Source organism: Ischnura elegans, chromosome 12 (assembly GCF_921293095.1).
Source record: "Ischnura elegans chromosome 12, ioIscEleg1.1, whole genome shotgun sequence".
Taxonomy (NCBI): domain Eukaryota; kingdom Metazoa; phylum Arthropoda; class Insecta; order Odonata; family Coenagrionidae; genus Ischnura; species Ischnura elegans.
This window is the reverse complement of record NC_060257.1, coordinates 55,194,851-55,222,683: the sequence shown is the minus strand read 5'-3', so window position 1 is coordinate 55,222,683 and position 27,833 is coordinate 55,194,851. Positions and strand designations below refer to the sequence as shown.

Genomic DNA, 27,833 nt, shown 5'->3' with positions numbered 1-27,833 from the left:
CGACAATGTGAATGGTGTGGGGAACATAAAAGTACTCACAGATAACATTCTAGAAGCCGCAAATTCCACCGTACCCCGTTCTAAATGCAAATCTCACAGGCCCACAGTTCCTTGGTGGAACGAGGAGTGCGCAAAAGCTATACAGGTGCGAAAGAGGGCAGTCCGAATCTTTAGCAAATATCCTACGGCGACAAATCTCACCGCCTTCCGGCGCCTCAGAGCGAAAGCTCGGCAAGTGGTTAAGGAGGCCAAGAAAGCTTCGTGGGAGGAGTTTGTGTGTTCTATAAACCACAGGACTCCCATATCCAACATCTGGAGGAAGATTAAAAGCATCTCTGGCTCTAACCACAACCCTGCAATTTCATCCCTGAAGGAGACTGACCGAGTTCTGACGACACCTCCCGAAATAAGCGAGTGCTTTGGACGTCGACTTGCGGAGACGAGTCGTAACGGCAGCTGCGACGAACCATTTAGAACACTGAAAGAGCAGAATGAGACGATACCTCTTACCTTTAACCCGAGAGACTCTGGCGAGGTTTACAACGACCCCTTTTCTCTGTGGGAGTTGACCTCCGCCATCCTCGAATCCCGTGACGGCTCACCAGGAATAGATAAGGTGCATAACGCTTTTCTAAGAAATCTTCCCAAAGAAGCACTCCCCCATATGCTGCGATCCCTTAACCAAATTTGGTCAGAGGGTAGTTTTCCAGACCCTTGGAGGGAGTCCATAGTCGTACCCATCCTTAAACAAGGAAAAGATGGATCGGACCCAAACAACTATAGACCGATATCTCTCACCAGCTGCGTATGCAAGGTGATGGAAAGAATGGTCAACCGTCGTCTCGTTTGGTGGTTGGAGCGGCGGAACCTTCTTTCGGATATCCAGTGCGGCTTTCGACGGGGTAGGTCAACCTCCGACCATCTCGTCAGGACTGACAGTTTCATTCAGGAAGCATTTCTCTTGCGGCAAAACGTAATTGGCGTGTTCTTCGACTTAGAGAAAGCGTATGACCGTGTTTGGCGGTACAAAATTCTGAAGACACTTGATAAATGGGGGTTTAAAGGAAATCTACCTATTTTCATTAAAAATTTTCTGTATGCCCGAGTTTTTAAAGTTAGAATAGGTGAATATCTATCTACCTTATATCCACAAGAAAATGGAGTACCCCAGGGGTCCGTACTGAGCGTGACCCTATTTGCCATTGCGATAAACGATGTGACCGAGTGTATCCGCTCCCCAGTTATGGGCTCCTTGTTTGTTGATGACCTCGCTATTTTCTGCAGGTCATCAAAATTAACGAATGCCTCTAGGCTGATCCAGCTGACTCTGAATAAGCTCTCCGTTTGGTCTCAGAGGAATGGATTCCGTTTCTCTACTGAGAAAACGAAATACATTCACTTTTACCGAGGACGGGGTGTACAAGCCCCACCGTCCCTATATCTCAATGGTAATGAGCTTCCTTACGTTGAGAACGCCCGATTTCTGGGTATGACATTGGACCGGCGCCTGAATTGGCGCGAACATTTCCGAGCTCTAAGAGACAAATGCTTCAAAGTTCTGAACATTTTACGGTTTCTGTCACATTCGACATGGGGCGCGGATCGTACCTCAATGCTTATGCTGTATCGAGCATTAGTACGTTCAAGGCTAGACTACGGATCGATTGTGTACTCATCCGCCCGTGAGACCTACATGAAACCGCTCTCGACGGTTCATAATACGGGACTGCGTTTAGCAACCGGTGCCTTCAGGACCTCCCCTGTCTTGAGCATTTACGCCGATACAGGAGAGCCTCCCCTAGTCAATCGCAGAGAGACGTTGATGTGCAATTATGCCACAAAAATTTTATCCGCGCCGAACCACCCCTGTTTTAACATTATTTCTCACCCACTGCTTTTAGACCTTTTTAACCGAAAGACAAGATCCACTAAACCTCTAAGTGTTCGCTTCAGAAACCTAATCGCAGAACGCAATTTTACCTTGCCCGCCACGTACCCCACTGGGTACAGCAACGTGCCGCCGTGGTTAATTCCCCGGCCAGCTTTGAGACTTGATCTTACTCGCTGCTCTAAATCTACTACTATGCCGGGAGAATACCAACAACTTTTCAAGAAATTCCGCGCCGAAAACTCCGAATCTACGTTCGTATACACTGACGGTTCGAAATCGGATACCGCCTGTGGGTGCGCTGTGGTATCCCCATATCATGGAGTCCTCAAGGCAAAATTGCATCCGTACTGTTCCATTTTTACGGCTGAGCTCACTGCCATTAGGATTGCTCTCCGATCCATTAAAAACAGTGTTGCGTCATTTATGATCTGTACAGATTCTTACAGTGCTCTCCAATCCATATCTCTTTATTCTCCTTGTCACCCCATTGTTCAGGACATACAAAGCACTCTGTTATCCCTGAGTAAAAAAGGGACCACTATAAGCTTCGCTTGGGTCCCTGGACATGTGGGCATACCAGGGAATGAGAAAGCAGACTCTGCAGCCAAAGATGCGCTCAGGTCTCCGGATACAGATTTTCAGTTAATGCCAGCGGAAGATTTAGGGAATGCCATGAGGGGTATGATTAGACAAAATTGGAAGACGCAATGGCTCGAAATCCAAAATAACAAACTTCGGGAAATAAAGCCCGTAATAACTGCGTGGCAGACCTCTATAAGAAATGTCCGCAGGGAGGAAGTGGTTTTAACACGCTTAAGAATTGGTCACTGCTTATTAACCCATTCATACCTCTTCACCGAAGAGAGAATACAGCCCCAATGCTTAAATTGCGATTGTCCACTAACAGTGCGACATATCCTGACGGACTGTGCAAGATATCGTACTGCACGGGTGAATCACAACCTCGGAGTCAACCTAGCTGAGGTACTAGGAGACACTCCCGAAAACATTTCCCGACTGATAGCATTCCTACACTCAACTCGACTTTTCAATAAAATATAAATGATACCTCTTGTAAATTATTGACACGTTAATTTCAGAACGGGCCTAATCCCCTTTATCAATACCAGTCAGTGAGTGGTGCAAAATGGCCTTAGCCGCCGACGCACCCTATAAAATAAACACTACTACTACTAAAGGTGATTAACCAAAACGGCATTTTAATGACATTGTAGTTAGCTCTTAATGAGGTTGCTTTTAAATGCATTCATTTAACTTTACCGAAAAATTCCGCGTTCACCGAAATCCACCGTTCTTCACGCACTCCTCATTGCCAGCACATTGCACGAGGATGTGCACAACCTTTTCTCTCACTACTTTCCTTATTCTTGCTTTTTCGCTGCTACTTTGTTTTTTATTTATTTGCATTAAATCCAATAAAAGTACACAGGACCTTTTACATTGGAGTTGTAAAAAATGGTTAAATAATAAAGCGTAACAAGAAACAAAAGCAATAAAAACAAGAAAAAATTAAATACCCTCAGATATTACGTAATACTTCACTTGTATCAACGTCTCATCCGCTTATTTGTAATTTAGGGAGGGCGGAGAAAGCTTATTTATATTTAGCTTGGTCCGGTAGTTAGAAATTTAAATCTATATATATCTTGCCTGCCTATGTTCTTACCTCTTTCCGCTATCTCATAGAATTACTTTTTTGTTACCAGCGTATTCTGGCCTTGTTTCTCAACAGTATAGTGGGGGGGTCGTTGTGTGCTACTTCTCCCTTCGCCCGCCCTTTTACTCGTACGCGACACGTGATACGTCGCTTCCCCACCCTCCCGATGGACGTCGCGCTAATCGAATTGGTCGTCACGTAATCCTCAAAAAAGCTGTACGTCACACTTGTTCCTATCCTATGGTCCCTGTTTAAGCACTTAGCGAAAAAGCGGAGAGGAAACCTATTCTTTTCCTTGTACCATCCTCCATGTATTTTCTCCCTGAATTAGCCGTGTACCCTTCTTGCGGAGGGAATGGATGCCTCAAGTAATTTGTTTCCATGGCTTTAGCATTGTTGGTGTTTCTCCATTCTCAATAGCCTCAGTATTTTTTCACCGTAAGGGAAAGAATAATGTGATTACTGATGTGTTGGAGAGGGATTGAGCTACAATCGCTAGGCTCCGCAATAATTGTCTCCGAAATCATTAAGTTGGCAAATATCCATGAAGCTGCATTAAACTACACTAAAACTCGCTCATAACGAAATTCAGGGGATTCCATCGCTGTATTTTGTTATGGACGAGTTTTTGTTTTATCCATAATAAAGAATTTTCCTACGTAAACCACAGGACTGCCGGCTAATATCACGTAAATTGTCTTTATTCAGGCCACAGGTTCATAATAATTTCCTAAGGGACAGAAGAATAGTCCGTAATAGTGGGAATTTCGTACCATCCGCACTCGTTACATGCGGGGAAATTGACAATGGCGATCATAGGAAAGTCCAAGAGACCGGGAACTCACCTCGTTATTGGCGGGATTTCCTTACATGCGTGTTCGTCATAAGCGAATTTTATTGTAGTTAGATACCGAATTAATTTCATTGTAGTTTTCGAGTTTTTTTTACGAAATTGAAGAAACCTAGAAATAAATTTAATTTTGATTCCAGTTTGTTTACTTACAGCAGAGCAAGTAATTAGCTAGATTCAACACTTCAAACTAAATAGCAATAATTCACATGAGACCGATGGTAAGCCTTATGGTTTTTTGATGACTTTTTGAAGAAGATAGGGTCTTTAATAATTCATCCATGGTTTAATAAGTGCATGCAAATGGTTGGTCTTATTTGCCCCTGTTATTAGGACCCGGTCGACAGCGAGTGGAGGTATCTATGCCTAAGGCATGCTTTACAAATTTATTTCGTTGAAATCTACCCACACCTACTCAGACTGACTCTCGGTTCCCGTTGAGTTGACACACCCTCTGTTGACTGACTTGATAATTAATTATGGAAACAGGTTTTACGTGTTGTTTTGGACAGAACAATTTTCATTGCATGTATTTGTGGTGATCTTATTAGCCTAGATAGAGTTCTCCTCTGCGAGACTGTCACAAAATATGAATGTAAAATGAAAAATAGCATTAGTGATGATTATTTTGGCACAGTGATAGGCGTATTTTACTTGCGAATTTTCATTCATCTGAAAAATGTCCACGTAGTAAATATAATCTATGTGTAAAGTCTGAATTTCATTTTCCTGGTGGATGATAATGTTAAGTTGTTCAATCCACTGTCTATAAAAGATCACGCTTACCACACCTTAAAAAACGCGACTCGAGTCAGTGGTTGATCTTTCGCGATAGAAGCCATTTTCAGTTGTCCGTTATCGAGAAAATGTTTCCAATCATTTAAAATTGAGTTCGTTGGATCGTGGAGGAAATTTTCCATAAAACACGATGCCTAGGAAAATCGTGGATTTTCCATGTATTGCTTTCAGTGGAAAGTATTGCATTATATTAAAAAAGTCCATCGGTCGTTATTGACATCGGTTGTGATTTATAAAGGTAGCAACGATATAGGTAGTGACCGAGATAGACAATTACCGACATAGCAAGTGACCTATCGTGATTGACACACTCAAATGAAAGGTGAACGGTGATAGACATCACTTAAATATAAATCGACTTGTTCCATCACTAACCAGAGCGCTCATCGGCGTCTGTGAATGGAATCAGCATTGAAATGGGAAAGTCCGTGATATATATGTTGGGTCTTATTAGCCGACTGGGGTGATGTAATTTGCTTTCTTTCTTTTTATTTCGACTGAAAATCGTATTTACATTAAATAGAATACTCCCGAGGAGATGGAAATGTCAGGACTTTAATAAAAGCTGTCATTAAGTATTTAATTTGCTTTCAAGATTTGCTTTGCTCATATGATCAACATTAGAACCCTAATAACTCAAACCTCGATATCTGAACTCTCCGGGGAAAATGGACAAGCCCGAAACATTTTTTCCTCACACCCGTAACGAATTTTTTGAGGGTGCTCGGACCCCCTCAAGACCCATGAAGTCGGCGCCACAGATTTACTAAGCAATTTTAAGTTCACTTGGGTTTATTGAATTAATTTTTTAAACATAATAAAAAAAAACAGTTAAAGTACTGCGTACAGTACATAAAAATAGTAAAAAATCCAGTTTTAGTGGATAAAAATTATGGAAATAAATCTTTGCATAAAATATATACGTAATAATAACAGCGTTATTAATTTTGGTCAGATTCTTTACGGTTTAGTATCACTGTGCATCGCGTGGCACGAAAAAGGAGGAGAGGAATAAACAGTGCAGGGCGTCCAACTTTTGGGAAAGAGCTTCTCGGGGACTGAGCGTGGCGTTGAGAATCCAAGGGGTTGGCACCCGTGACAATCGTGCTGAATCGGAGCTCTCTCTCGACCTTGTCAGCTAACTCTATCCTCTTATCTTCGACCGCCAACCCTCTCAACTTCCCCTCTCGCCTTTATAGCTTCCACCCCACCCTCTCGATATCCCTTCCATTCTTCATTTCATCCTGTTTATCCCCTCATCTCCCTAATACGTAACTAACCGATCCTCCCTCCTGACCAGCGAACTGCCTCAAACCTTTGTAGTGCTGCTGGCACCTATTTAGTGTGGTTTAAACATTATATTCTGTTTACCTCTATCTTCTCAGGCTAAACTTTATGGAAGTTCATTTTATCGTCAATGAAATGACAAACTTTATTATATTCCACCAATTTATTTTTAGGTACGACTATTTACCACGTAGAGCCGTCATCCGCGGATGCATTAGCTGAGTCGTAACTAGTCGTATCTAAAAATATATATCGGTGGAATACATTTTTCATTTTATTAACTCTAAACGATGAAAGATTGCGTGGATTTAATTATTTATCCAAACCTTAACGATCTTAGGTTTTCCCGACGCATCAGTTGCAGAAAAGTTTCTCGGGTTTTCCACCGGTTGATGTCTCCCATGTCTCCCGACGTTTCGATCCGCGACTTGCTGATCATCCCCAGGGGATCCTCAGGGGATTCGGAAGATCCCCTGAGGATAATCAGCAAGTCGCGGATCGAACCGTCGGGAGACATGGACGACATCAACCGGTGGAAAACCCGAGAAACTTTTCTGCAACTCTAAACGAATTAACTCGAAAAGCAATATTGCTGCTCACAAAATTTAGCCCTTTTTTCACGGGATAAATAAATCGCAGCATCAAGGTAAAAAGATCTTTTTGGCTGGAGTAAAACCTATAATGTAAAACATTCAGCCGATAAATAAACTAAAATGGGAAACATTCTCAGCGCATGAATCATGCCTGTGACCCCATCACGCCCTGACCAGTCAACTGCCTCACACCTTTGTAGTGCTGTTGGCACTAATTTTGCGTGGATTTAATTATTTATCCACTGTTCATTTTGACTCAAAAAGCAATATTACTACTTACAAAATTTAGGGGAAAAATAGAACGTAGCATCAAGGTAAAAAGATTTCTTTTTGGCAGGAATAAAACCGTCACTGCATAATATGCGGTCAATGTATAAAATTGGATGGTAAACATTCGGGCTGGATGAACTTTGCGTGGGAACGATAAATGCGACATGTTGTCCTCCAATTCCTTATGCAGGCTTCCGCGGGTCGATGAGTATGAAGATACGTCTCTTTCGGGTAATACACCGCGTGGGTTCATTGTTCTCGGACGACAGTTTCGCCGGCGTTACAGTCGGCTTCTTCAGGTCAGTGAAGTAATGATGCAGTGAATTGGCCGCCTTATATATCTGTCCGTAGAGACACAGCAGCGACAGCCAATCACAGATGACCTAGCCTCTACGGACAGATATATAAGGCGGCCAATTCACTGCATCATTACTTCACTGACCTGAAGAAGCCGACTGTAACGCCGGCGAAACTGTCGTCCGAGAACAATGAACCCACGCGGTGTATTACCCGAAAGAGACGTATCTTCATGTTGTCCTCCAATTTTAAAAACCAATGTACTGTTGAAAAAACGATAAAAGATTATTTATGAAGAGTAAAAACTTAAGATATATATTATTATTTAAATTGTTATAAAATAATAATGGGATTCGTGATATAAAGCTCTTTGTATCATTCTAGCGTAAAATAGGTGATGTTCAGCCCATAAATACAATAAAAATTCAGATAAATCCCCTCTCGCATAATGAATGGTTTGTAGATTTATAATGTGTATATACATTTAACGAATGAGCGTCAATGAGGACCTTAATATTCCATATAGCGTAAATAGTATTCAAAATACATTAATACACATTCTCATTTGTAATAATAGACAACGTGGTCTGCATGAAATTTAAAATGTTATTGGCCCGTGAAAATAGTCAGTAAATTGACGGTAGCTCATATTATTAAAATAAGACATTGCAATATTTCCACTGAGTTTTATTATTACACAACGCGTTTCGTCGTTATAAACAAAATTATCAAGTGTTGTTTGTAACGACGAAACGCGTTGTGTAATATTAAAACTCAGTGTAAATATTGCAATGTCTTATGCTAATAATATTAAGAACTTCCACCATATCGTGCCCAACATCATACAAGTGGCTGTAGCTCAGTTAATGCTTGTAAAAAATTTTAATTGAGCACTGCGGGATGTTCTTTTTACAATCCTAAAATTTATTATTATGATTACTTGAGTTTTAACAAGAATTTCCGAGGTCAGAAGTTCAAAACCGTTCGCTGTGATAATTTATGTGGACTTTACAGAGCCATTAGCCTTCCTCTGAAATAGAATGCTATAAAATTTATTGATCCACTGCTAAATTTATTGTTGAGTATACTTTGCAATATTTGTTATCATCATTGGTGAAAAATTCTCAAATATTTTTTTTTTAATCTGTAAGAATCTTTAGCACGTTTGGAATTTCTTCGGCACGAGGTAATAAGATATGACTGAATCAATATTCACACTATTAAGTTGTGAGCGTTTCTCAAAGTAAGAATAAATTTTGAGATATCACCGGAAAACAATTGTTTCATTAAGCTTCTCCAATTTTACAACTTTTTCAAGGAAACCGTAGAGAAATAAATGTTGATGACGAAAAAACTTACTGGATGCATATCACTGACAACAACAAATGCTACCAACGCGTTTTGCAACGTCACAAATTTAGCAATTCCTCCCATAATTAGAATAGTTGATGCGTTGCTACGGCAACATACTGGTTCCAGCATCAAAACGATTTAGTGTGGATTCATGAAAGCCTTCTCTCTCCTAAACTAGCGTCGCATGCCTCGTGAGTAGTGCTTAATCATGCGCAATCCAAAATAGAAAGCTCCAAATCATGTCATGAATGGGCTCCTCCGGTGAAAATAAAACAGTTTGATGTCATTCATCCGGGTAGATGTTAGGACAAAGCAACTCATTGGTAAGGCCTATGCAGAGGCATTTATGTTTACGTATATGATCGCAGTTTCAGCCCAGTTTTAACATCGCGCAATAGCATTTTTTTCTATTTAGCGGCCTTACTTGTCGACTGCTAATTAAGGCAACTTCGACGCGTAAAACAGACTTAAATGGCTAACGATGTGGGCAAGAGTTTCCATAAATCGCACTGTCGAAAATATCCAATGTGATAATTCGAAATATCGGAAATTCCCAGTTCGAGAAATCTAAATATCGACAATGTCCAGTTCGATAGATCAGTATTTTTAATGATAGAAATCCCGTTGTAAAAGGCCGATATTTGCTGATTAAGGGGCAGTTTAAAATAAATTAAGTTTTCAGCAAAGCTATAAATAGATTAAAATTCGAAAATTCAGTATAATTTGAGCGAAGATAGTTTTAAACAAAGTATCGAAAAAAATAAGTTCGATAAATCGAAATATCGAAAAAACCTTGGAGTCAGTCAATGGAACCGTCCGAGAAAGGAAAAGCAACCAGCAGGAGGAGATAAAGACGTAGGGGGGGGGGGAAGGCTGAGCTGGGGCAGAGGAAGGGGAAGAGGGGTGAATGGGGTTGGGGTAGAGAGACACGAGCCATCGCGTGCCGCGCTCAGTCGCCCCCCTTTCGGGTTTGGGGGGAGGGTGCGTTTTTGGTGGCACGTAAGAGAGAATGGTCAGGGGACATGAGTACTCTCGACGACGAAGAAAGACGCAGGGAGCTGCGGGTTTCAAAAGAGTAAATCGAATCTCCCATTGGCAACCAAAGGCTTATTCAATGAAGCTAACCATGACTTCGATCACCTAGGAATACAATGAATTTGACGCTAAATTCGTTCAGAATTGATGAGGTGAGACTCGAAGGAGTACAAGTAATTTTTTCTGAACAGAGTGAAGAAAATTGACGGAAGAAATATACAAACACTTGGTTGCCAAGGGATACGAGTGAGTCTCTTTTCTGTGCTGACATCGAGTGAAAAATCAAATGCCCTACTAAAATATCTAGTTGATCTCTTTTGTTTTCTCAACCTAATTTCTGTATCTTACTCTGTTTAGCAAAAAGAAATCACTTGTACCCCATGGATTCTCACCCTCTCAATTATCATCTTTATTTCAAAACACGCGCTAAGAAAAGCACTTGTGAGGCTGGAGTTATCCTTCAACAACAACCAAGGTCTACGAATGCATTCTTTCCCCAAGCATCATATGCAGTGGAGTCAATTAAGCTAAGCTAATACTAAGTATAAGAGCAGATTTCGGGAAATATTTGCAGTAACTGATGAAATTAACGTTGCTTAAAAGAACATTCAAATATGCGCCGAGCCTTCATTTGTGAAATGTAAGAGGGAATGGTATGGGAACTTGATTACTCTCCGTGACGAAGAAAAAGGTAAGGAGCTCCGGGCTTCGAAAGAGCGCTTAAAAATTAAGGTTGGGCAAAGAAATTAAGTACTGTAGACCTTCGTTTTACGATCATAATCTATTCCTGACGATCGATCGCAAAGAGAATTACTTAGTTACCATTACTACTGAACGAGGGTCCAGTTTAATCAGTGCATGTCAATGCTGCCACGTCATAAAAATGTGTTTCTTGAAACAAATAAATCGTCGAATTATATAAGTGATAACTTTGTTCTAGTGTGAACATAACCTGCGATATTATAAAAATTTTGCGCATCCAAAATCAGCTCAGATCGTTAGCCAAATCCGTTCGAACCTAAGTCGAACCCAACAGAGAGCTACTGAATTTGTTATTTCATGAATGTTTCAATTAAAATAAATTTCCCCTCTAAAATCTCTGGGAAGTTGAAGATGATGGCTTCTAAGTTTTAAAAATGTAGAGCGTCACGAAAAAATGGCATAATACTATGCAAAAGATAGATTGGGCGTCAGTGATACCATCATCAATTACATAAGGGAGTTTATTGAATAAACGAAGAACACAATCACGATAAAAGTTTCATAATACGCTCTTATAGTTGGGATCCATCGGCTAATTGCTGCATAATTCTTATAAAGGCTTTCCATGCTATATTGTCTAGATATTTTCATTCGTATTCGCAGGCCCTTACGGCGATATCTGTTTAAGTGTAGGAAAAATGTCATTATATTAGAATATATGCGTTGCTTTGACAAATAATTGATGTATTGTTCGCACCACCATAATATTTCTCATAAAAATAAAATATAGGCCTTTCACTAACAGTTTTCCTAGCTCCGTACTGGAAAACGAATATTAAAATTGACGTCTAATCACGATTAGCTACGCCGGATAAAATATCTGGAAAAGGTTGTAACTTAAAATTTTATGAATTGAGTTACCCACATTCTCTGTATGTATCATTTGTTATTCACTAAGTCAGATTTGATGGCCTCCCACCAAATTTATTGATGGGACGATAAATATTGTAAAAGAGATATTGTTTTTAAAATTATGGCGTTTATCATGAAACGGAAACAATGCTGATTCGTTGAAACTTACTTATCAATGATACAGTAAAGCAAAAATACCTTTTTTTGTATTATGACTTATTATTTTAATTTTGGCCGCTTAATCATTTGTATTTCCGTCATTTTCATCGTAGAAGTCATCCCGGAGAGAATAAGGTTAATTGTTATTACTAACTATTTGTCGTTAGTTTCCTCCCTATTGCCACATATACCCATTAAAAAAATAACATTACTCTCAGAGAAGTGAAAATATCGGTCTAACGTCTGATTAATATAATACGACTTGTGTTGTGATTTCGTTTTAATTTTGTCTTACATCTTTGGAATTCTTTTTGTTGTGACTGTGTTGTTGACGGAAGAAAGGTTAATTGTTAGTTTCTGGGGTATGGAAGAGCTACCCTGGCGCTGCAAAGTTTGATATATTTTTTAAAGTCCACAATCAGTTTTTTTTTAATGAAAGTTCTGAATAAAAATGAAGGAATTAGCCTAACGCTACATCAACGATCGGCGTTAGGCCTCCGCCTAAATAAGTAGCTTCATCGTATAAGTCAGTGAGAATTCAGTTCAACTCAAGTCAACATCTTCACCAGCTGTATTTTCGCGCGGAACAAAACTTTCAAGATTCAATTACTTCATTTCAGTAATTTGATGTATTGAGTGATTCATGGCGGCCGTAAATGAATTGTTTCATATTCCGTCGTTCGTTATGTTTTATCGAACGAATTTACCTCTTCATTTGTTTTGATCACGGCATCGTGAGAGCAGCATGACGTCCTGTCACATAAATCATCCTTTCCCACCCTTGGTATCATACCCGTGGTGTTTCCCGACGCACGTTTCATGCCCGAGTTATGGTCTCATGGTCCTGTCTTTATTGACGCTCGTGTATCGACCGAAACCATGGAGATCAATGTTCGGTCTTGGGAATTCCCATGATGTAGAGCTACCTTCCGAGTTATTTTTTATTTGTTGCCGTGAAAGCTATTCGATCATTCCCTTTTCTTAGTTACTATATAGGATTACATCTCTGCAACATTCTCCGTTATTGTAACTGTTTTCCGATTTTTTAGTTTTTGTGTTTCGTTTTCCCTTATCGCTCAATCTGCTTCAGTTTCAATTATGATTATAAAAAGTGTTTTAATATAAAGTTGATGGCGATCAATTTTGCTTCCAACGCATCAAAATTTCAAGCTGTTCCTTCAGTTGTTGGTAAAAATTGCTTATTGTGCATTTGTGGGTTTAAAAAATTGTACATCATCGTTCAAATATTCCCTGTAGCTTCGTAGCTAAAACATATTGCTCACATTATTCTTTTGTATAGAAATATAGTAATAATTGGGAATTATTTATGGCATTCATGCTCACACTTTCGGCGACAAACATCTCTTGCAAATTACTTTCAGTATCAGTCGATAAGTCATAATTTCGGTCATAATTGTGCATACAGGGGTGCCGAATACTTTGTACGAAGCGGAAATACGTGGAAGAATTTATCGAAAGTTTTGGCTTCGTGAAATATCGCCTAGAAATTGTATGAAGGCTTGGCTTGAATTTGATTAATTTTGTTATTTTTAAAACTATCTTAAAGACAGAGTCCTTGCTCCTCTATGTATTCATCTTATTCCTGAGTGTATTGCGATAACTGTGTGGACGCACTACATCGTACGCGGTCGTTTGAATCAGCTGCTGTGGCCAGAGCCGAGGTTGTCAGTTCGTCCGCGTGTTTTAATTTCGCCACCCTCCTGGGACTCGAACCCGCCACTTCCGAGGTAAAGTTCTTGCCCTTCTATGTAGTCCCCTTGCTCCTTAGTCTATTGCGATAGTGAAATGGGCGCGCTACATCAGACACGATCGTTGGAATCAGCTGCTGTGGGCACGATTCGTTTTAAATTCGTAAGCGAAGGCTGTCAGTTCGGCCGGGTACTAAAAATTTCGCCACACATCACGTCTCCCCAACACAATTCCCGTTACCCAGGCGCATGAAGGACGTGAAAGAGAAGAAATACGTAGGCGTGAAAAGATCGGCTGATGGGAGAATTGAGTGGAGAGCTGTGTCAAACCAGTCTATGAATTTTTAACTTGTTATCATGATGATGTGGAAAAGTGCAAAGTATCATCACTTTATATGCTACACTGGATAAGAATTATCTATCCGGGTGGGACTCAAACCCGCGACTTTCAGGGCAAATTCCTTGCTCCTTTATATATAGGGCTTAGAAACATTTTGGAGTAAGTAAAAAATCAAAGTTGTTCAATAATTAATCCTTCGTGTATGTCATTGTTGTCATGATTATAATCCTTATCTTCATTGATATCATCTCTTTCCATAAATAGATTGAACAGTTCTTCGCTGTTGGGTTACATTATACAACGTTGTTCATCATGCAATGGGTGTCAATACGCAATGTGATTCAGTAATAAGTATCAGCTACTTAGAAACACAATGGTGTAAGTCAGACTCACTTCATTTTGATTTGCAAAGTTGGGATTGTGCTGAGGGCTCGCATTATTTGCTGCTACATGGCGGCCTCAAGCGTAACGATGTCTTAAACCATTGTGTTTCTAGGGGAGTCGGTTGTCATGGTTATCTAAAAACCACCTAAAATTGACATACACCACTATGTTTTTCAGCCCTTCATATAGTTCCCTTGTTTCTGAGTCTGTTGCAATGACCATTCGGAAGCGCTGCATCGGACGCGGTCGTTGGAATCAGCAGCTGAGGGCAGGCTTCCATTTAAAAAGCGTAAGCCAAGGCTGTCAGTCCGGCCGGGTACTTTAAATTTCGCCACATATCACGTCTCCCCAACGCACTTCCTCGTGTCTTTCACGTTCGACCCACAAGACAGACAGAACCACCCCCCTTTTTTCACGTAACACAAAAGGGGATACGTCCGTCGCACGAGAGTATGCAACCCCGTCGTCGTTTCCCTCCCCTCCAACCCCAAAAAAACTCTTCACCCCTTCCCTACACATTCACCCCCAAACCCTCGGGCCTTTTAAGCTCACGCGAATCCCTTTATAAAGGAAAGGGTGGGGGAGAGAAGTGTGTTCGTCGTCAAAGGGGCAGCGTAGCCCCTGAAAAATTCCCCCTTCCCCATACTTGATTTCCCTATCCTCAACCACCGCCCTCCTCTCTTCGCCCACAATATCAAACTACCCCCACAGTTCTCATGCAAAATCCCGCACGAACTTCATCCCCCTCCCCACACTATCCTTTTGTGACTCACCCCTTCCTTTATTCCGTACTCCTCCCGCTTCCGTCACAACCACCCTATTACCTTCCCCTCCACAGGCCACCCACATTCAAATTTCCTCCGCCCCTCCCCCTTCACTCCAGCTCTTCAGCTCGAAACCGGAACAGTTATAATGATATGCGAAATTTCCAACGGTCTCCGCGTTCCCAGCAGTCGACACGTGGGTTGCGGCATTGGAGAAAATTTATAAGAGCGCTCACAAGGTGACTGCGCTGTAATCATTACCATTTGCCAACATTCAAAACTGTTACATGGTCATTATTGATATGGGAAGTGGAAAAAGCGTTTGAAATGCTACATACAGGAAGGATGAAATTCGCTTTGGTAAAATCATTTGGATTAGTGTGTAAGATTTCACACTTTCCCTGCGAACAGAATATTTAAACTTTCCTCGGAATTCCGCGCGGGTAAGGTTTTCTAAGAGCGCCGACGTTTCGTGTTCCGACTCGTTACCCATTCTCACGGCTACATTACATTTGGCTTAGCCTGGATTCGAATTTGGATATCTTGATTGCCGGTTAGGTATGTTATCATTTACACTACCAAGCCATCTTAAATGGAAAATCGTAGACTGGGTTTGCTGGAAAAGGTGCAGCCAGTCCTCACTTTGGGACAGGACGGACTAATGTCGGAGAAGTAAAACCTACTTCGTCGCTTATCCGCGACGGACGTATTCCAAATCACATAATTTTGAAAAACAATTATATATGGTGGATGTATGATTTTGCTCTTTCCCGGCGTATGATACTGGTGAAGTCTTATCGGGTTTTCCACCGGGTTAGTTGCTTGTGGGCCGCAGTTTCGATAATTACCTCTGCCATCTTCCTCAGGGGATCTGCAGTGAGTACCCGGTGAAAACTTGGTGATGACTTTACCCTTATATGGTGGACTTTATTGAAATCCTAATACTTACAGGTATCTTTTCTCTGTATGAGTATAAAATTTAGAGGAAAAAATATTTCCAAACGAAATTGATTACCAGTAAGGAAATGATTTCGTCGGAATCAGCCAATCAGAGCCATCACACCCATCACGTGTTCACGGATTTGACCATTGCAATCATAGTTCCATGCGCAGGAGCCGATTATATCTTTCGTATAGGTTTACTTCTTTGTAAATTCATCAGACTATTGTTGCAATAGTTTGCTGGCTAAATTTCGTATTTTTTTTCTAAAAATTTTATTGGAGTGGTTGATTTAAATTTCCGCCATGTCCCAGAACAGAAGGACGAGAGAAAGCGGCAGGATATTGGTGGAGAATAAAAACAAGAATGAAACAAATATCATTCTGCTCATGGCTACGCTCTCGAAGAAGTTTCTCATTATCTGGGAAGGTATGACACATTCTGATTTGGGGCCTGGTAATGCTAATAGTGAGTAGTAAAATGAGGTTGAATGGCGTGAGTTCCATTAGAACCAATTTCCAAAAAGATTTGGTAGTGGTCCCATCCGTATTAGCATTAAATATCCTAAATAAAATTGGCTCCGTCATCTTCGGTAAAAATGTATTCCGGGAACACGTGTGGAGAGAAATAACCCTGGCTTGGCGTTCATCATTGCACGGAAAGTATGCGAAGTCTTTTCATGATTACTTAACGATGCTAAGTTCATGCTTTTAAATGCTCTTTTTTTCTAAGTTATTTTAATGCCGCGTCATTCAATTCTAGGATGGGTTGCCTGCAGTCATTAATGATAGTGTATTCAATAGTTTTCCTCTCATTCACCTTTATAGCGGCAGCTTTTCTATTTTCACCTCATCTCACAGTTTTGTTGGCGTGGGGGATACGTTTATTTTCAGTTGAAATTCAGGGTGAAGTATGCGGACCTAATAACAATATGCATAGTTCGATTAGCGAGGTTGCCCGCGGAAACATACCGGCCCTCCTACCCTAAATGTCAGAGATGAGACGTTAAGCCTTTGGCGCCTTTCGTTAAGAGCCTGATAATGCCGACGCTGGGTTTCTGTCCACCCTCCCTTCCATGTCTTTCCCTCATGACGCAATTAACCTTTGCTTTCGGTCACCTCCTTCAATACCAAAAGTAAATGATGTAACTTGATACTTCGCACACCTTGTGATACACAGTTTCCTTTATATCTCAAACCGTCTCCAAATCCTTCCCCAATACGTCACCACTAACCCTCGCTTCACCCAAACCGTCCCTATCTTTCCCTTGATAACATCCCTCCACGGAACACTATGAGCCAACATTCCTTATACCATTGTGATGTAATATGATACCTGCACAACTTGTGCTGCCATCTTTCTTTACATCTCGAACCGTCTCCAAATCCATCCCCTATAAGTCACCACTGACGCTCGAGTCACCCATACTCCCTTCCCCCCTTTGTAACATCCCTTCCACGCCTCTCCCTGTTTCCTCCTCCACGCCCGCTTCATGCAAATCGACTCGTCATTACCTATCCCTCCAACCCTCCGCTTCAGAGAGTTATCCGTCGTCTAATTCCTAATTGGGTTCCGGGGACAGAGACGCTCGCTAACAAACTCTGTTCCTCTTTCATCCCTCCCTCCCTCTTGCTGCAAAGAGTGCTTCCTAGTTCTCCTCCCTTTCCTAAGTTTAAAATTCACTTTATTTTTTTTTCGTTCGTTCTCCTCTTTCGTATATAGTGTGCGCGCGTTGTTCCTCCTGAAAGGAGGGGGAGGGTTGGGTTGGGTCCGAAATTCAATTTGTCGTCTTTCGACTGTCACCGGCGGCATGATTGGCTTTTTGGAGTCTCGAAGGATCGGATTGGCTGTTTGGGAAAAGGGATGAAGATGATGGTGATTGCATTGGAGCTGGAAGGGACCAGGATCGAGTGGAAACTGGACCCTCAAATTCATTTATGTATATGGGTCCCCGAAAATTTTTGTCATGCATATCTGTTTCCTCAGTTTGCCTCGGGCGTTCAAAATGTACGGTTTTTCGCGTGGGTTGTTCCAAATATGGGAGATTTGAGGTGAATTTTGGTTGGTAGGAATTAGTTTCCCTTTTTTAAATCAAAGGACACAGTGATTTTCAGTTTCGAATGGCAAACGCTACCTAAAATAATGATTTCTTTCTTTTGGTCGCTTTCATGTATAGGACTATTAGGTGTTCAGTGCTAGAAGAAGATTAATGATTATAAATGCGGGAAATAATTTCGTGCAATTCCTTTTGAGAATACGTGTGGGTTAAAATTACTATTAGTCAAAAGCCCAAGACATTTTAATATTTAAACCGTATGTTTTCTCCCAGCTGAAATAATTTCTCGTATATCGAATCCTCGTCCCCTTGATGGCTCGATAGTATCACTTAGGAAACTCTGTGCCTCTCTTTCAGTGTGAAATAATTCATCGAAATGATAGGTAATTACAATCACTCGTTGCATTCGAAGACTACACCTAAATTACGTATTTCATGTGGCGCAGGGTGAAATATCTTGACGTCTCTGAACAATGACTGTTGCGGAGAAATCAGGGTTAGAGGCCCCCAAAATGTGGCGCTACGGAAGACTGATGAAAATACAATGGATCGATTGAGTTAGTAATGAGGAAGTCTCAAGAAGAGTAGGAGAGAAGAGAAGCCTCATAAAAACCTTGACAAGGACCACACACATGATGGCCTGATGAAGAAAATCGTCGAGGGACTATTAGATGGCAAGAGTTTATCAGAACTTAACTTTGGAGTCTGCTTGGGTTGGTCTGCTTGGGAATAAGGTTGGCAACAGCGGAGAAATCAAGGATATGGGCTTTCGAAATGCGTTGCCGAAGGAGAATGATGAGAATAAAATTGACGACCGAGTTGATACTGAGGAAGTGCTAAGACGAGTGTAAGAGAAGAGAATCCTCATGAAATCCTTGACAATAAGACGGAACAATCTTTAGACTTGATGGTCTGATGAAAGCAATCGTAGAGGGACAAGTAGATGGCAAGAACGAAAAGGAAGACCTCGAACAAAATATATGGAGCAAGTAAAGAAGATGGGGAAGAGAAAAAAATATGTTGGTTTGAAAAGATTAGCTGATAGGAGAATTGAGTGGAGAACTGCGTCAAACCAATCTTAGGATTGTAAACCAGTGATGATGAACACGAAAGACGTCTCACTCACAGTTTAGTGATTCAACTCAAGCTTTTGATTGGATTGTTGAGGTAGAACTCATCCCGAACTTAGGAAAAGGCGTGTGAATATTAAAAAAATCAGGGTAGAGGGCCAGTTCCTCTTCCTTGGCCCCTCGCACTTTTTATGCTTTGAATTGTCCGAAAGCATAATCTGAAACTTAAATCCAGCAACGTACGATCAGTAACTAAGAACTAAACCCATTAGACCACCATATCTGTCATCAAATGCTCTATCGTAAAAAATGAAGTTGCTAATATTAATGTAACGGAAAACCGTACATAGCTCCAAGTATTGAGTGATAACACCTGAGACGGGTGTGGAGGTTTCACAAGATTATGTATGGTGTGATATAGGTGGAGGATAGTAAACATAAATTCATAGAGATTATTACAATACATATGTTGTTGGAGATTGGAACCTTCGCAGGCTGATTAGTGCATATAAAATATCATTCGCACCCCGATTTTCAGCAGTAAAACGCTGTATCGTATAATATAGGCTTTAGCTTGGGCTAGAAACATATATCTCCACCTTCCGAGTTTCATCTAAATACGTATTATGCTTAAAATTGCAACGGGAGAACCGAGGTTTTTTTGACTACACTATTATGGATTGAATATATTTTTCTGTAACTGGCTCACAGGAATCTTTAGACTTGAGACTCGAGATTAGGTTGATTGACCTAGAAAGCACAAAAATGTCAATGTGTATCATAGGTAGTGTTTGAAAACGATCCGTAGTTATACTATAAAAATGTGGGATCATAACCATTGAAGTAAGTAAGAAATTTATTAGGACTTGCATCTCCACGGTAGTGAGGCATCGACGATGGCTTAAGCGGGAAAATCAAGGATATAAGCGTTCCATATGTGACGTTAAGAAAGTGTAATGAATTCCAAATGGGTTGACCATGTGAGTAATATTGGAGTTTTAAGAGAAGTTGGAGTGAAGTCTTTTGAAAATGTTGAGAAGAAGATGGTATGACCAAATCGGCCAAATCATGAGACGCGATGGTCTGATGAAAGAAATCACACAGAAAAACAAGTGGAATGTAGAACGGCGAAGAAAGGCCTCGGTTGAGACACATGGAAGGAGTGATGAAGGATGTAAAACAGAATAATAATATGAGCATTATAAGACAAGCTAATTGGAAAAATAAGTAAAATCCTACGTCAAATCAACCTTAGAATTGTTGGCAACCAAAGTTGATGACGATAATAATGATGAAATGTTAGAGATACCCTGTATAAGGGCCAATGATGGGAATTAGATATTTCTCGCAATCACTAGCTAGTACTTTTATTTTTCATTAGTGGGGTAACTATAGGGGGGATGAGGTGATAGATCCCCCCAAACCTCGGATAAATTAAATAAATATTTAAAAATATTGTCTAGTTTTGACATTTAATAACTGCATCTGCTTTAAGTTAAATTTTTAGTGTCAAAATCGTGCAAAATGTATTTCGAGGCATGTCATTTTTCAAAAATTTTCCCTGAACCCCCGTCAGCTGGGAGAGGGGTCACCACCCAAGGCCATCTCATCCCCCTACCCAAAGCATATCCCTAGTTACGCCACCATTTGCATGGTAGCGTTTTCGTGTCCTGAGCACTCTCCTAGTTTTTGGTCTGACCGCGTGTCGTGGTTCTGTATGCTAATTTTGTGTCTGGTAAGCCAGCGCGTTTCTTATTAAGGCTAGGATGAGTGATGCATTCCTAGTGTGGAAACACCCCTTGCCACACAGCATGATTGGGGCTTGCACGGTTCTTCTAAGATGTAGATGTGTATATCGAGGAGTACACGAAGACCTCGAATAGGACAAAAGGAAGAAAATCCATTCATTCTGAAGACGCTCCCGGGAAAGCAAGAATCAAATTTATCTCGAGACTAGGAAGGGAAAGGGAGGCACAGCATCACTGGACACACAGAGAAGCTAGCGCCCCGCTCATCCAGAAATGACATAACCGTAACGATAACGCGGGAAGGGGAACGAACTGAACAAATGATTAAAAAAAATGAATGAAGGATTGAAAAAAAGAATTGAACGAACTGAAGTGATTAGTGCTTATTTTTAATGATATTAGCATGGGCGAAACACATTAAGTATACTTATATGCACTATTTTTAATGCAGTATGTATACTCCTGCATGGACGTACCCAGCGAGGGGCAGGAGGGGCAGCTGTCCCCCACTAAAAAAATCGCAAATGTATTTGAGGAAAATCATATTTTCCAAGCAAATAATTTTAAAAACGAATAAAGAGCTGTTACAGTTTCCTTAAAAAATTTGTTTTCCTTCACCTTTTCAATGCTTGAATATTACCTATAACTTGAGCAACCATGGCTTGGCCCCCCACTAATTTTGATACTGGCGACGCTCTTGTACTCTTGACCTGATGTACTAACACTTCAGGCACGAGCCTATTTAGGGGTGGCATATGCGTAAGGAAAAAAACTTTCGATTCGTGTGCCGAGTCCAGCTGAAAATTATTTCTCGTCCCCATTGTGCTCGTGATTCGATAGCGTCTCACGCGGGGCGCTGTTCTCCTGTTTATCCCTCCCACCCGCCCCCTTCCCTTGGGACCAAAAACCGGACCCAACTGGCCCCTTCTACTCCCCACCCTCCCCTGCCTCACCCCCTCTTAAATCCCCCTGGGGCCCTGCATCATGTATCACGCGGCGACCGACCTTCCAAATCTCCCAGAATTAAAACCGCCTCCTCCCTCTCTTGTGCGCTGCTGTCCGAAAAAGATTTCCAATCGCTCTCTCGCTAGTGTTGATGTGTTGGGAGGAAGGGGGGGGGATTGCATGTGCGCGAGTGGGGGAGGGTTGTTGGTTAGATGGGGTGTGCGGGACGTGCGCTTTCATTGAGGCCGGGCGATTATGCGAGGGGATGATGCAAAGATGGTGCTCGTGTGCATCTCGTTTCCCACACCCCCAGTCACCCACGTCGCTTAGCGTGGTGCCGGATGCACTGAGGCCCCAGAGTGGCGGATCTACAAGAGGTGGGGTTAGAACGTAGGTTTTCGCGGCGATGGTCTGATCTCTGGTCTTTTTTGTCAAAGAATTAGCCTAATACAGCTGTTTTTGAGCCTTGGAAATACCAAATTTCCGAAATTCCCGAACCACGAATTCTCTAGACATTCAGTTTGCCCCCTCCTTGGTCAAAATCTAGATGCGCCACCTTCTGGTCGCTCTGACTTATACCCGAATCGCAAGATCTTTGGCCATACGCAAAGCTAAGGATTATTGTTAGTTCAGGATTTCTATGGCAGAATCTAAAGAGCATTAAAATACATCCTTTCTTTAATCACACGAAACCAGAAGATCGTGGAACCTCTTTTTTTAGTTTGTTGTTATGATACCATTCTTCTTCCGCCAGAATCCACGGTAATGACCCTATAGACGAGGTTTGATGTTGGTTGTTTCGCTATACTCGGAATTAACAAAGATGTTCTGTTTAAACACAGACCGCGCTTTCAACGTTTGCGCGCTATAATCGTGATTCAAAAGCTAATATAAAGTTTAAACTTCCTAGGACGATAGTGAGTTTAGGATTTCTAGGGCAGGACCTAGAATGTATTAAAACATCCTTGCTCGAATAACGTGATGTTAGAGGCTTGAAGAACTTAAAAAAATAATGCTTCTTTGGAAGGGGGAGGGTAAATTTCACAAACATGCCCTAGATAGAGGCAACCTACCTAGGCGGGACCTCGAACCTCTTGTGTGGAAGATCAAGGACTTAATCAACACTGAGGGGAGCCCGGATATTAATCAAGTTTACGCAGGAATCTCTGGTGATTGACAATTCACTTTTGATCGTATGCACCAAATTAATCGCTTTTAAATCGAAGAAAATCCCTATTGTAAGATCTAAGATTCTCCCGGCTTATCAAATGAAGAAAGGTTTTTCGGGATTCCCACCGGGTAGTTTGCTCCATGTCTCCGGAAGTTTTGAAAATCGGCTTGTATTTCATCCTCAGGGATCTTGTGAATCAAATCATAATCTTCAGAAATTCCTCTGAGGATGAAAGGTAACTCGCTTTTCGAAACTTCGGGAGACGTGGAGCAAATTACCCAGTGGGGAGCCTGAAAAACCTTTCTTCAAAAATCCTTATTGTTAATATATACTGTAGGTTAATATAATATACTGCTGATCCACTGTTATGGCATTATGATCGTGAGTAGTCGTGCTTTCATGGAACACAAGTTAAATGCTTTTCTTTTCTGGCTAAACCCTGTGGAACGAAGAGAATATCAGTTGAATCAGAATCAAAATAGGTTTGGTCCTTGAGACGTTGGCTAAACATATCATTAGCTAGCATGTTGATATCGAGTTTTAGAGATCGGTGTACCGCGGAAGTTGGTCGACGATTGAATTTTGTTTAATCCGTCTAAGGGCGCACAAGATAACTACAGCGATCGCAGTTAAATAAAATTATCTACACACAGATATATTTTTTGCTCATTATGACTGTTAGCTTCGCTTATTGGGAGGAATAACCGTATAATATGGATGCACAAAATATGTTTTTATAATACACATCTTTATACCAGCCGCCAACCTATTGACTTTCTTTGATTTGAAATGGGCCTACCTGGGATTAATGAAAATCGCTATGCTTTTTCTTTTTATTTCAATTATTAGCCGTCTAACCTTTGGCTAATGGTTTGCGAGTTTAATTCACTCCCTAATTATTGCTGTTTAGTAAAGCTTGGATATGTTTTGTGAATATAATTAGGAGCCGCTTGCAACCGGAAAAGCTATCGGGTGGTGGTTCTAAATTGGGCTGTGAATTCTTGCATTAAATGCCTTTATTAAATGTACGACGAGAATGAAAGTAAATTGATTCGCAAAAGTTTTTTATTCTCGATATCTCGAAATGATCACGTGATAGTCGCTCACTGCACTATAGATTTTTCCCTCTTTTTTTAACTCATTCTTACTCTATGGGCCATAACGTTCCAAATTGAATTCATGTGAAGCCAGGGATAAGAAGCTAGAAACTTGAATAACCCACTAGTGGGTAGAGTGTATATTCCCATGCGTAAACATATAACCTATCGAAAACCGTTCATGAGTCTGCTAAAAGGTGTGGCAACTTGAATCATAATTCCGCTGGATGGAATGGGTCTTCCTGATTCTTAGGGTGAAAAATTCTGAAAACTGAAAAGCATGTTGACTCACCGCTGAGTAGCGTCTAGTAGCAGGTTATCAGCGATTTGTGTCGGCTGAACGCGAGCACAGATTCCATTTTGTGGCAGGACTCGTGGCTCATGTCACCGGGGTAAATCCTGTGAAAGAAACAAGAATTTGGCGTTATTAATCAATTCCATACGACTCTATAACGTACAAATGAATGTGAGGAGGAAAGCAGTGAACGGTAACACTCAATAAGCAATAATACTATTACTAAGCAACGTAGTGCCTTATGAAAGTTGAGGCGACATTGATACCAACTAGTAAATTTGAAATATTAACTTTGAAACCAATGATTGTGGTATAATATTAGTGCATTAATTATAACAGAATCCTGTAATTATATTAGTACTTTTAAGCTTCTATTTTATTTGATTATAGAAAATTTTCTTTTCTTTTGATTAAACTGAAATAAACTCTCGCTTGAAGTTAATAGATTTTCATCAACGATCATGAAAAAATTTCACGAAGTCATGCCCAAGCCATTCTTTTCAAATATAAAAAAGTGGCAAGTTAAAATCGGTCGACTAATAAAGTTAAGAAGCGACAGAAAAATTAGCAGCTCCCTGGGGAATGTAGGTAAACATTCAAATGAGTGGCCCAGACACAGCCATAACGAAAGCGTGTCCATCAGTTCTTCTGGGATTGCCTGGTCATATACGGATATCTCAATTTCCCTCCTTGCCTATCAGTCGAATATGATCATGCCGGACCCGTGTGCTCGCGACATCCTAGGAAAAGTGATGCTAAGGGAAGGGGGTTCATAGAGTTCGTCTTTTGTGTGGCTAAGGGTAGGAGTTGGCATGGGAACTAAGTATGGTAGGATTGGTAGGTGTTACCATGACCATTCTGTTGACAGCTTTTTATCACCAAAATAGCAACCAATGAAACATAAAAATAATTAAAAATTCCATTAATTTTCCCTTTTTTATCTTTTCTAATATTTTTTTGGTTTTTCCTTTACTTTAGGCTATGGGTTTAGATGTGAAAATACATATAAGGACGAATACATCCATGAAATATAGGTTAATCTTATAGGGCCACCTTAAATCTTGCGAATAAAACGATATTACGTTTCGATGTAATGTTTATAGTAATAGATTTGAACACTTGATTTATTTCTTTAGAATTATTAACCAAATCACACACAAACGCAGTCTTAGCTAATTAGTCGACATCAAATGGTAGTTAAAATTTCTGCTCCAGGCTTTCGCAGCGCTGATGTGCAGTTCTCTCCATGGTTTGAAGCAACTAAACCGAATACCACGAAGAGAATGCATTTTTGCCGATGTTCAATAAAATCATTATTATGTATACAACTCTAAAATAATCATGTTAAGCCGTGTAAATATTAATGGAGATGCGAAAACCTTGAATTACGCTGTAATATACTATTATGCTACATGTCTTGCCGGTCTCGGTGGCGGCGGGATTAAGTTCTCGCCTGCCAGACAAGAGGTCGCGGGTTTGAGTCCCGCAAGGGTAGGTTGCCCATATCCAGGGCATGGTTGTTTGTACACGTGTAACTGTTAAATTTGTTGAGTACCCCGATGTAAAATGGCAAATATATGCTGTATTCGGTGGTATGTGAATAAAAAAATAGATAAGTATGAAGCTTACTCTTTTTTGACTACTTTTGAACTTAAAGGCCTTGCCACACGATATGTTTATACGTACAAGTTAACTTTTAATTGTAAGTGTATGTTTGCGGGAATGAACACGAAAATACGCCGTGTAACCATCCAACTTGTGCGAACGCATGAACGGAAAATAGAACCTGTTCTAATTTGGTTCATGCATTCGTACATGTTCCGCTCCGGTCCACAAAAATCATTCATGCAAACAGATGTTAACTCGTACGTATTAATGTATCGTGTTAACTAGGCCTTTAGAACCGTCACTGCTGCAGTAAACATTTTATATTCTGATGAGTTTAATCTAGCTAGCTCGTATCTCTGTCTCCTAGTCGGTCTGCCTGCCTCTCTGTCCAGGATGAGACATGCTGGGTCCATGTGCGGTTGACAGCCTAGGGGACTAAGTTCATAGGGTCCGTCTGTTGCCATGGTTGTGAGTGGGGGAGGGATTGTTGGTGCGGGAACCAAAGAGGGTGGGTATGTTACCATGGTGGCGGCTGGAATCCGGGGACGTTTTTGGTGCGCTGGATATATAATGGTGCAGGGCTGTCGAGATAGGGTCCCTGTGTCCGGGGGTGGTGTCATCATATAAATTGGGGGAGGGTGTAGCTGGACGTCTGAGGGAAGAAAGAAAATATGAGGTCCAGTGCAGATGACTGATTCGGGTCCCTGGGAACGACTATGGGGGGGAGGTCATAGGGTACCTTCAGAGGATTTAGGGGCTGTATCAACCGTTGAGTAAGAAAAAAACATACTTTTATCGTAGGTAAGCTGGGAGTTTTTACTTTTCCGGGTCGATTTGTTGTTCATCCTCAAAATGAGCCGATTACAGAAGATAAGCCGCATTTTCTGGTTCCTGTTTCGGCGTCAAACTAAATAGATTGTTGCATTGCTCAAAGTTTGAAATTATGATAGAAGTGATAGTTTTTTAATTCTTTTTTGAATCATTGAATCATCATGAATAACGTGTGATTTTGTCCACATTTATAGTACCATAACTTGCTTAAAAAATAATAATACAGTTCCGATTTGAAATACTCGGCAATTAATATCATACTTTGAACGAATCCTCGTTAAAACGGCAATGAATTTCTGTCAAAACCCTTCAAAACTATGTAGGGTATGTATTTTTCATGTATTCACTACGTACAGTGACTAAAAGTGAATTTTAACCATCGCAAAATCTCGAGCTTTGTAGCGTCAGCCTATCTCTCTCAGTCTCCAAATTCTAACTATCCAGCCTCTTTTTGTCAACGCATTCTTCACCACCAAAAACATTCTCATGCAAAACAAATCAAACGCAATGCAGTTAATTAATATGAATGAAGACACGAAGGGTCCCTTCAGAGATGGTTGTTTTTCAATTACATTACAAAATGAGATACGATAAACTAGAAGTACACATTCATGGGGTAGTTTAAGTTATGTCTTTTCTTGGTAAAAATGAGGTCTAGTGAGCATCGTGATATGATTGGAGTTTTCACAATATCCAGTTATTTTGTTGCTAAAACTGTTGAATTACTATGTCAGTAGAATATTGTGTGCGGGATCACATGTATCCGTGAGTAAGGGTGATTAATCGGAAGGTTGGCGGGGAAGATAATTTATTTTGAACACAATAAATCCGTTTGTATTCATCAAGAAGAACTTATTACCTCTTTAAGCAAATCCTTTTTATAAACACCAAAAGGCATGGATCAGGAAGCGGACAGAAATATGGTTAAACTTATAATACTAATGGTATGGATGCTATGATTATCAGCGAAGGAAAAGTTCTTCCGTGCTTGTATTTATGCGACTGAAAAATATAATTTCAACGCTGTTTCTTTTTTAAGTTATTTATATT

General features: G+C 40.7%; 1 long non-coding RNA gene across 2 annotated transcripts in view; it reads right to left on the bottom strand.

Moving 5' to 3' along the window:
• Nucleotides 1–27,833, bottom strand: part of LOC124169163 — a 71,397-nt gene that overhangs the window by 9,285 nt on the left and 34,279 nt on the right. For both annotated transcript variants that reach the window (XR_006867042.1, XR_006867043.1), the window contains exon 2: nt 24,342–24,448. This is a non-coding gene — a long non-coding RNA (uncharacterized LOC124169163). The remainder of the gene's footprint in view (nt 1–24,341; nt 24,449–27,833) is intronic.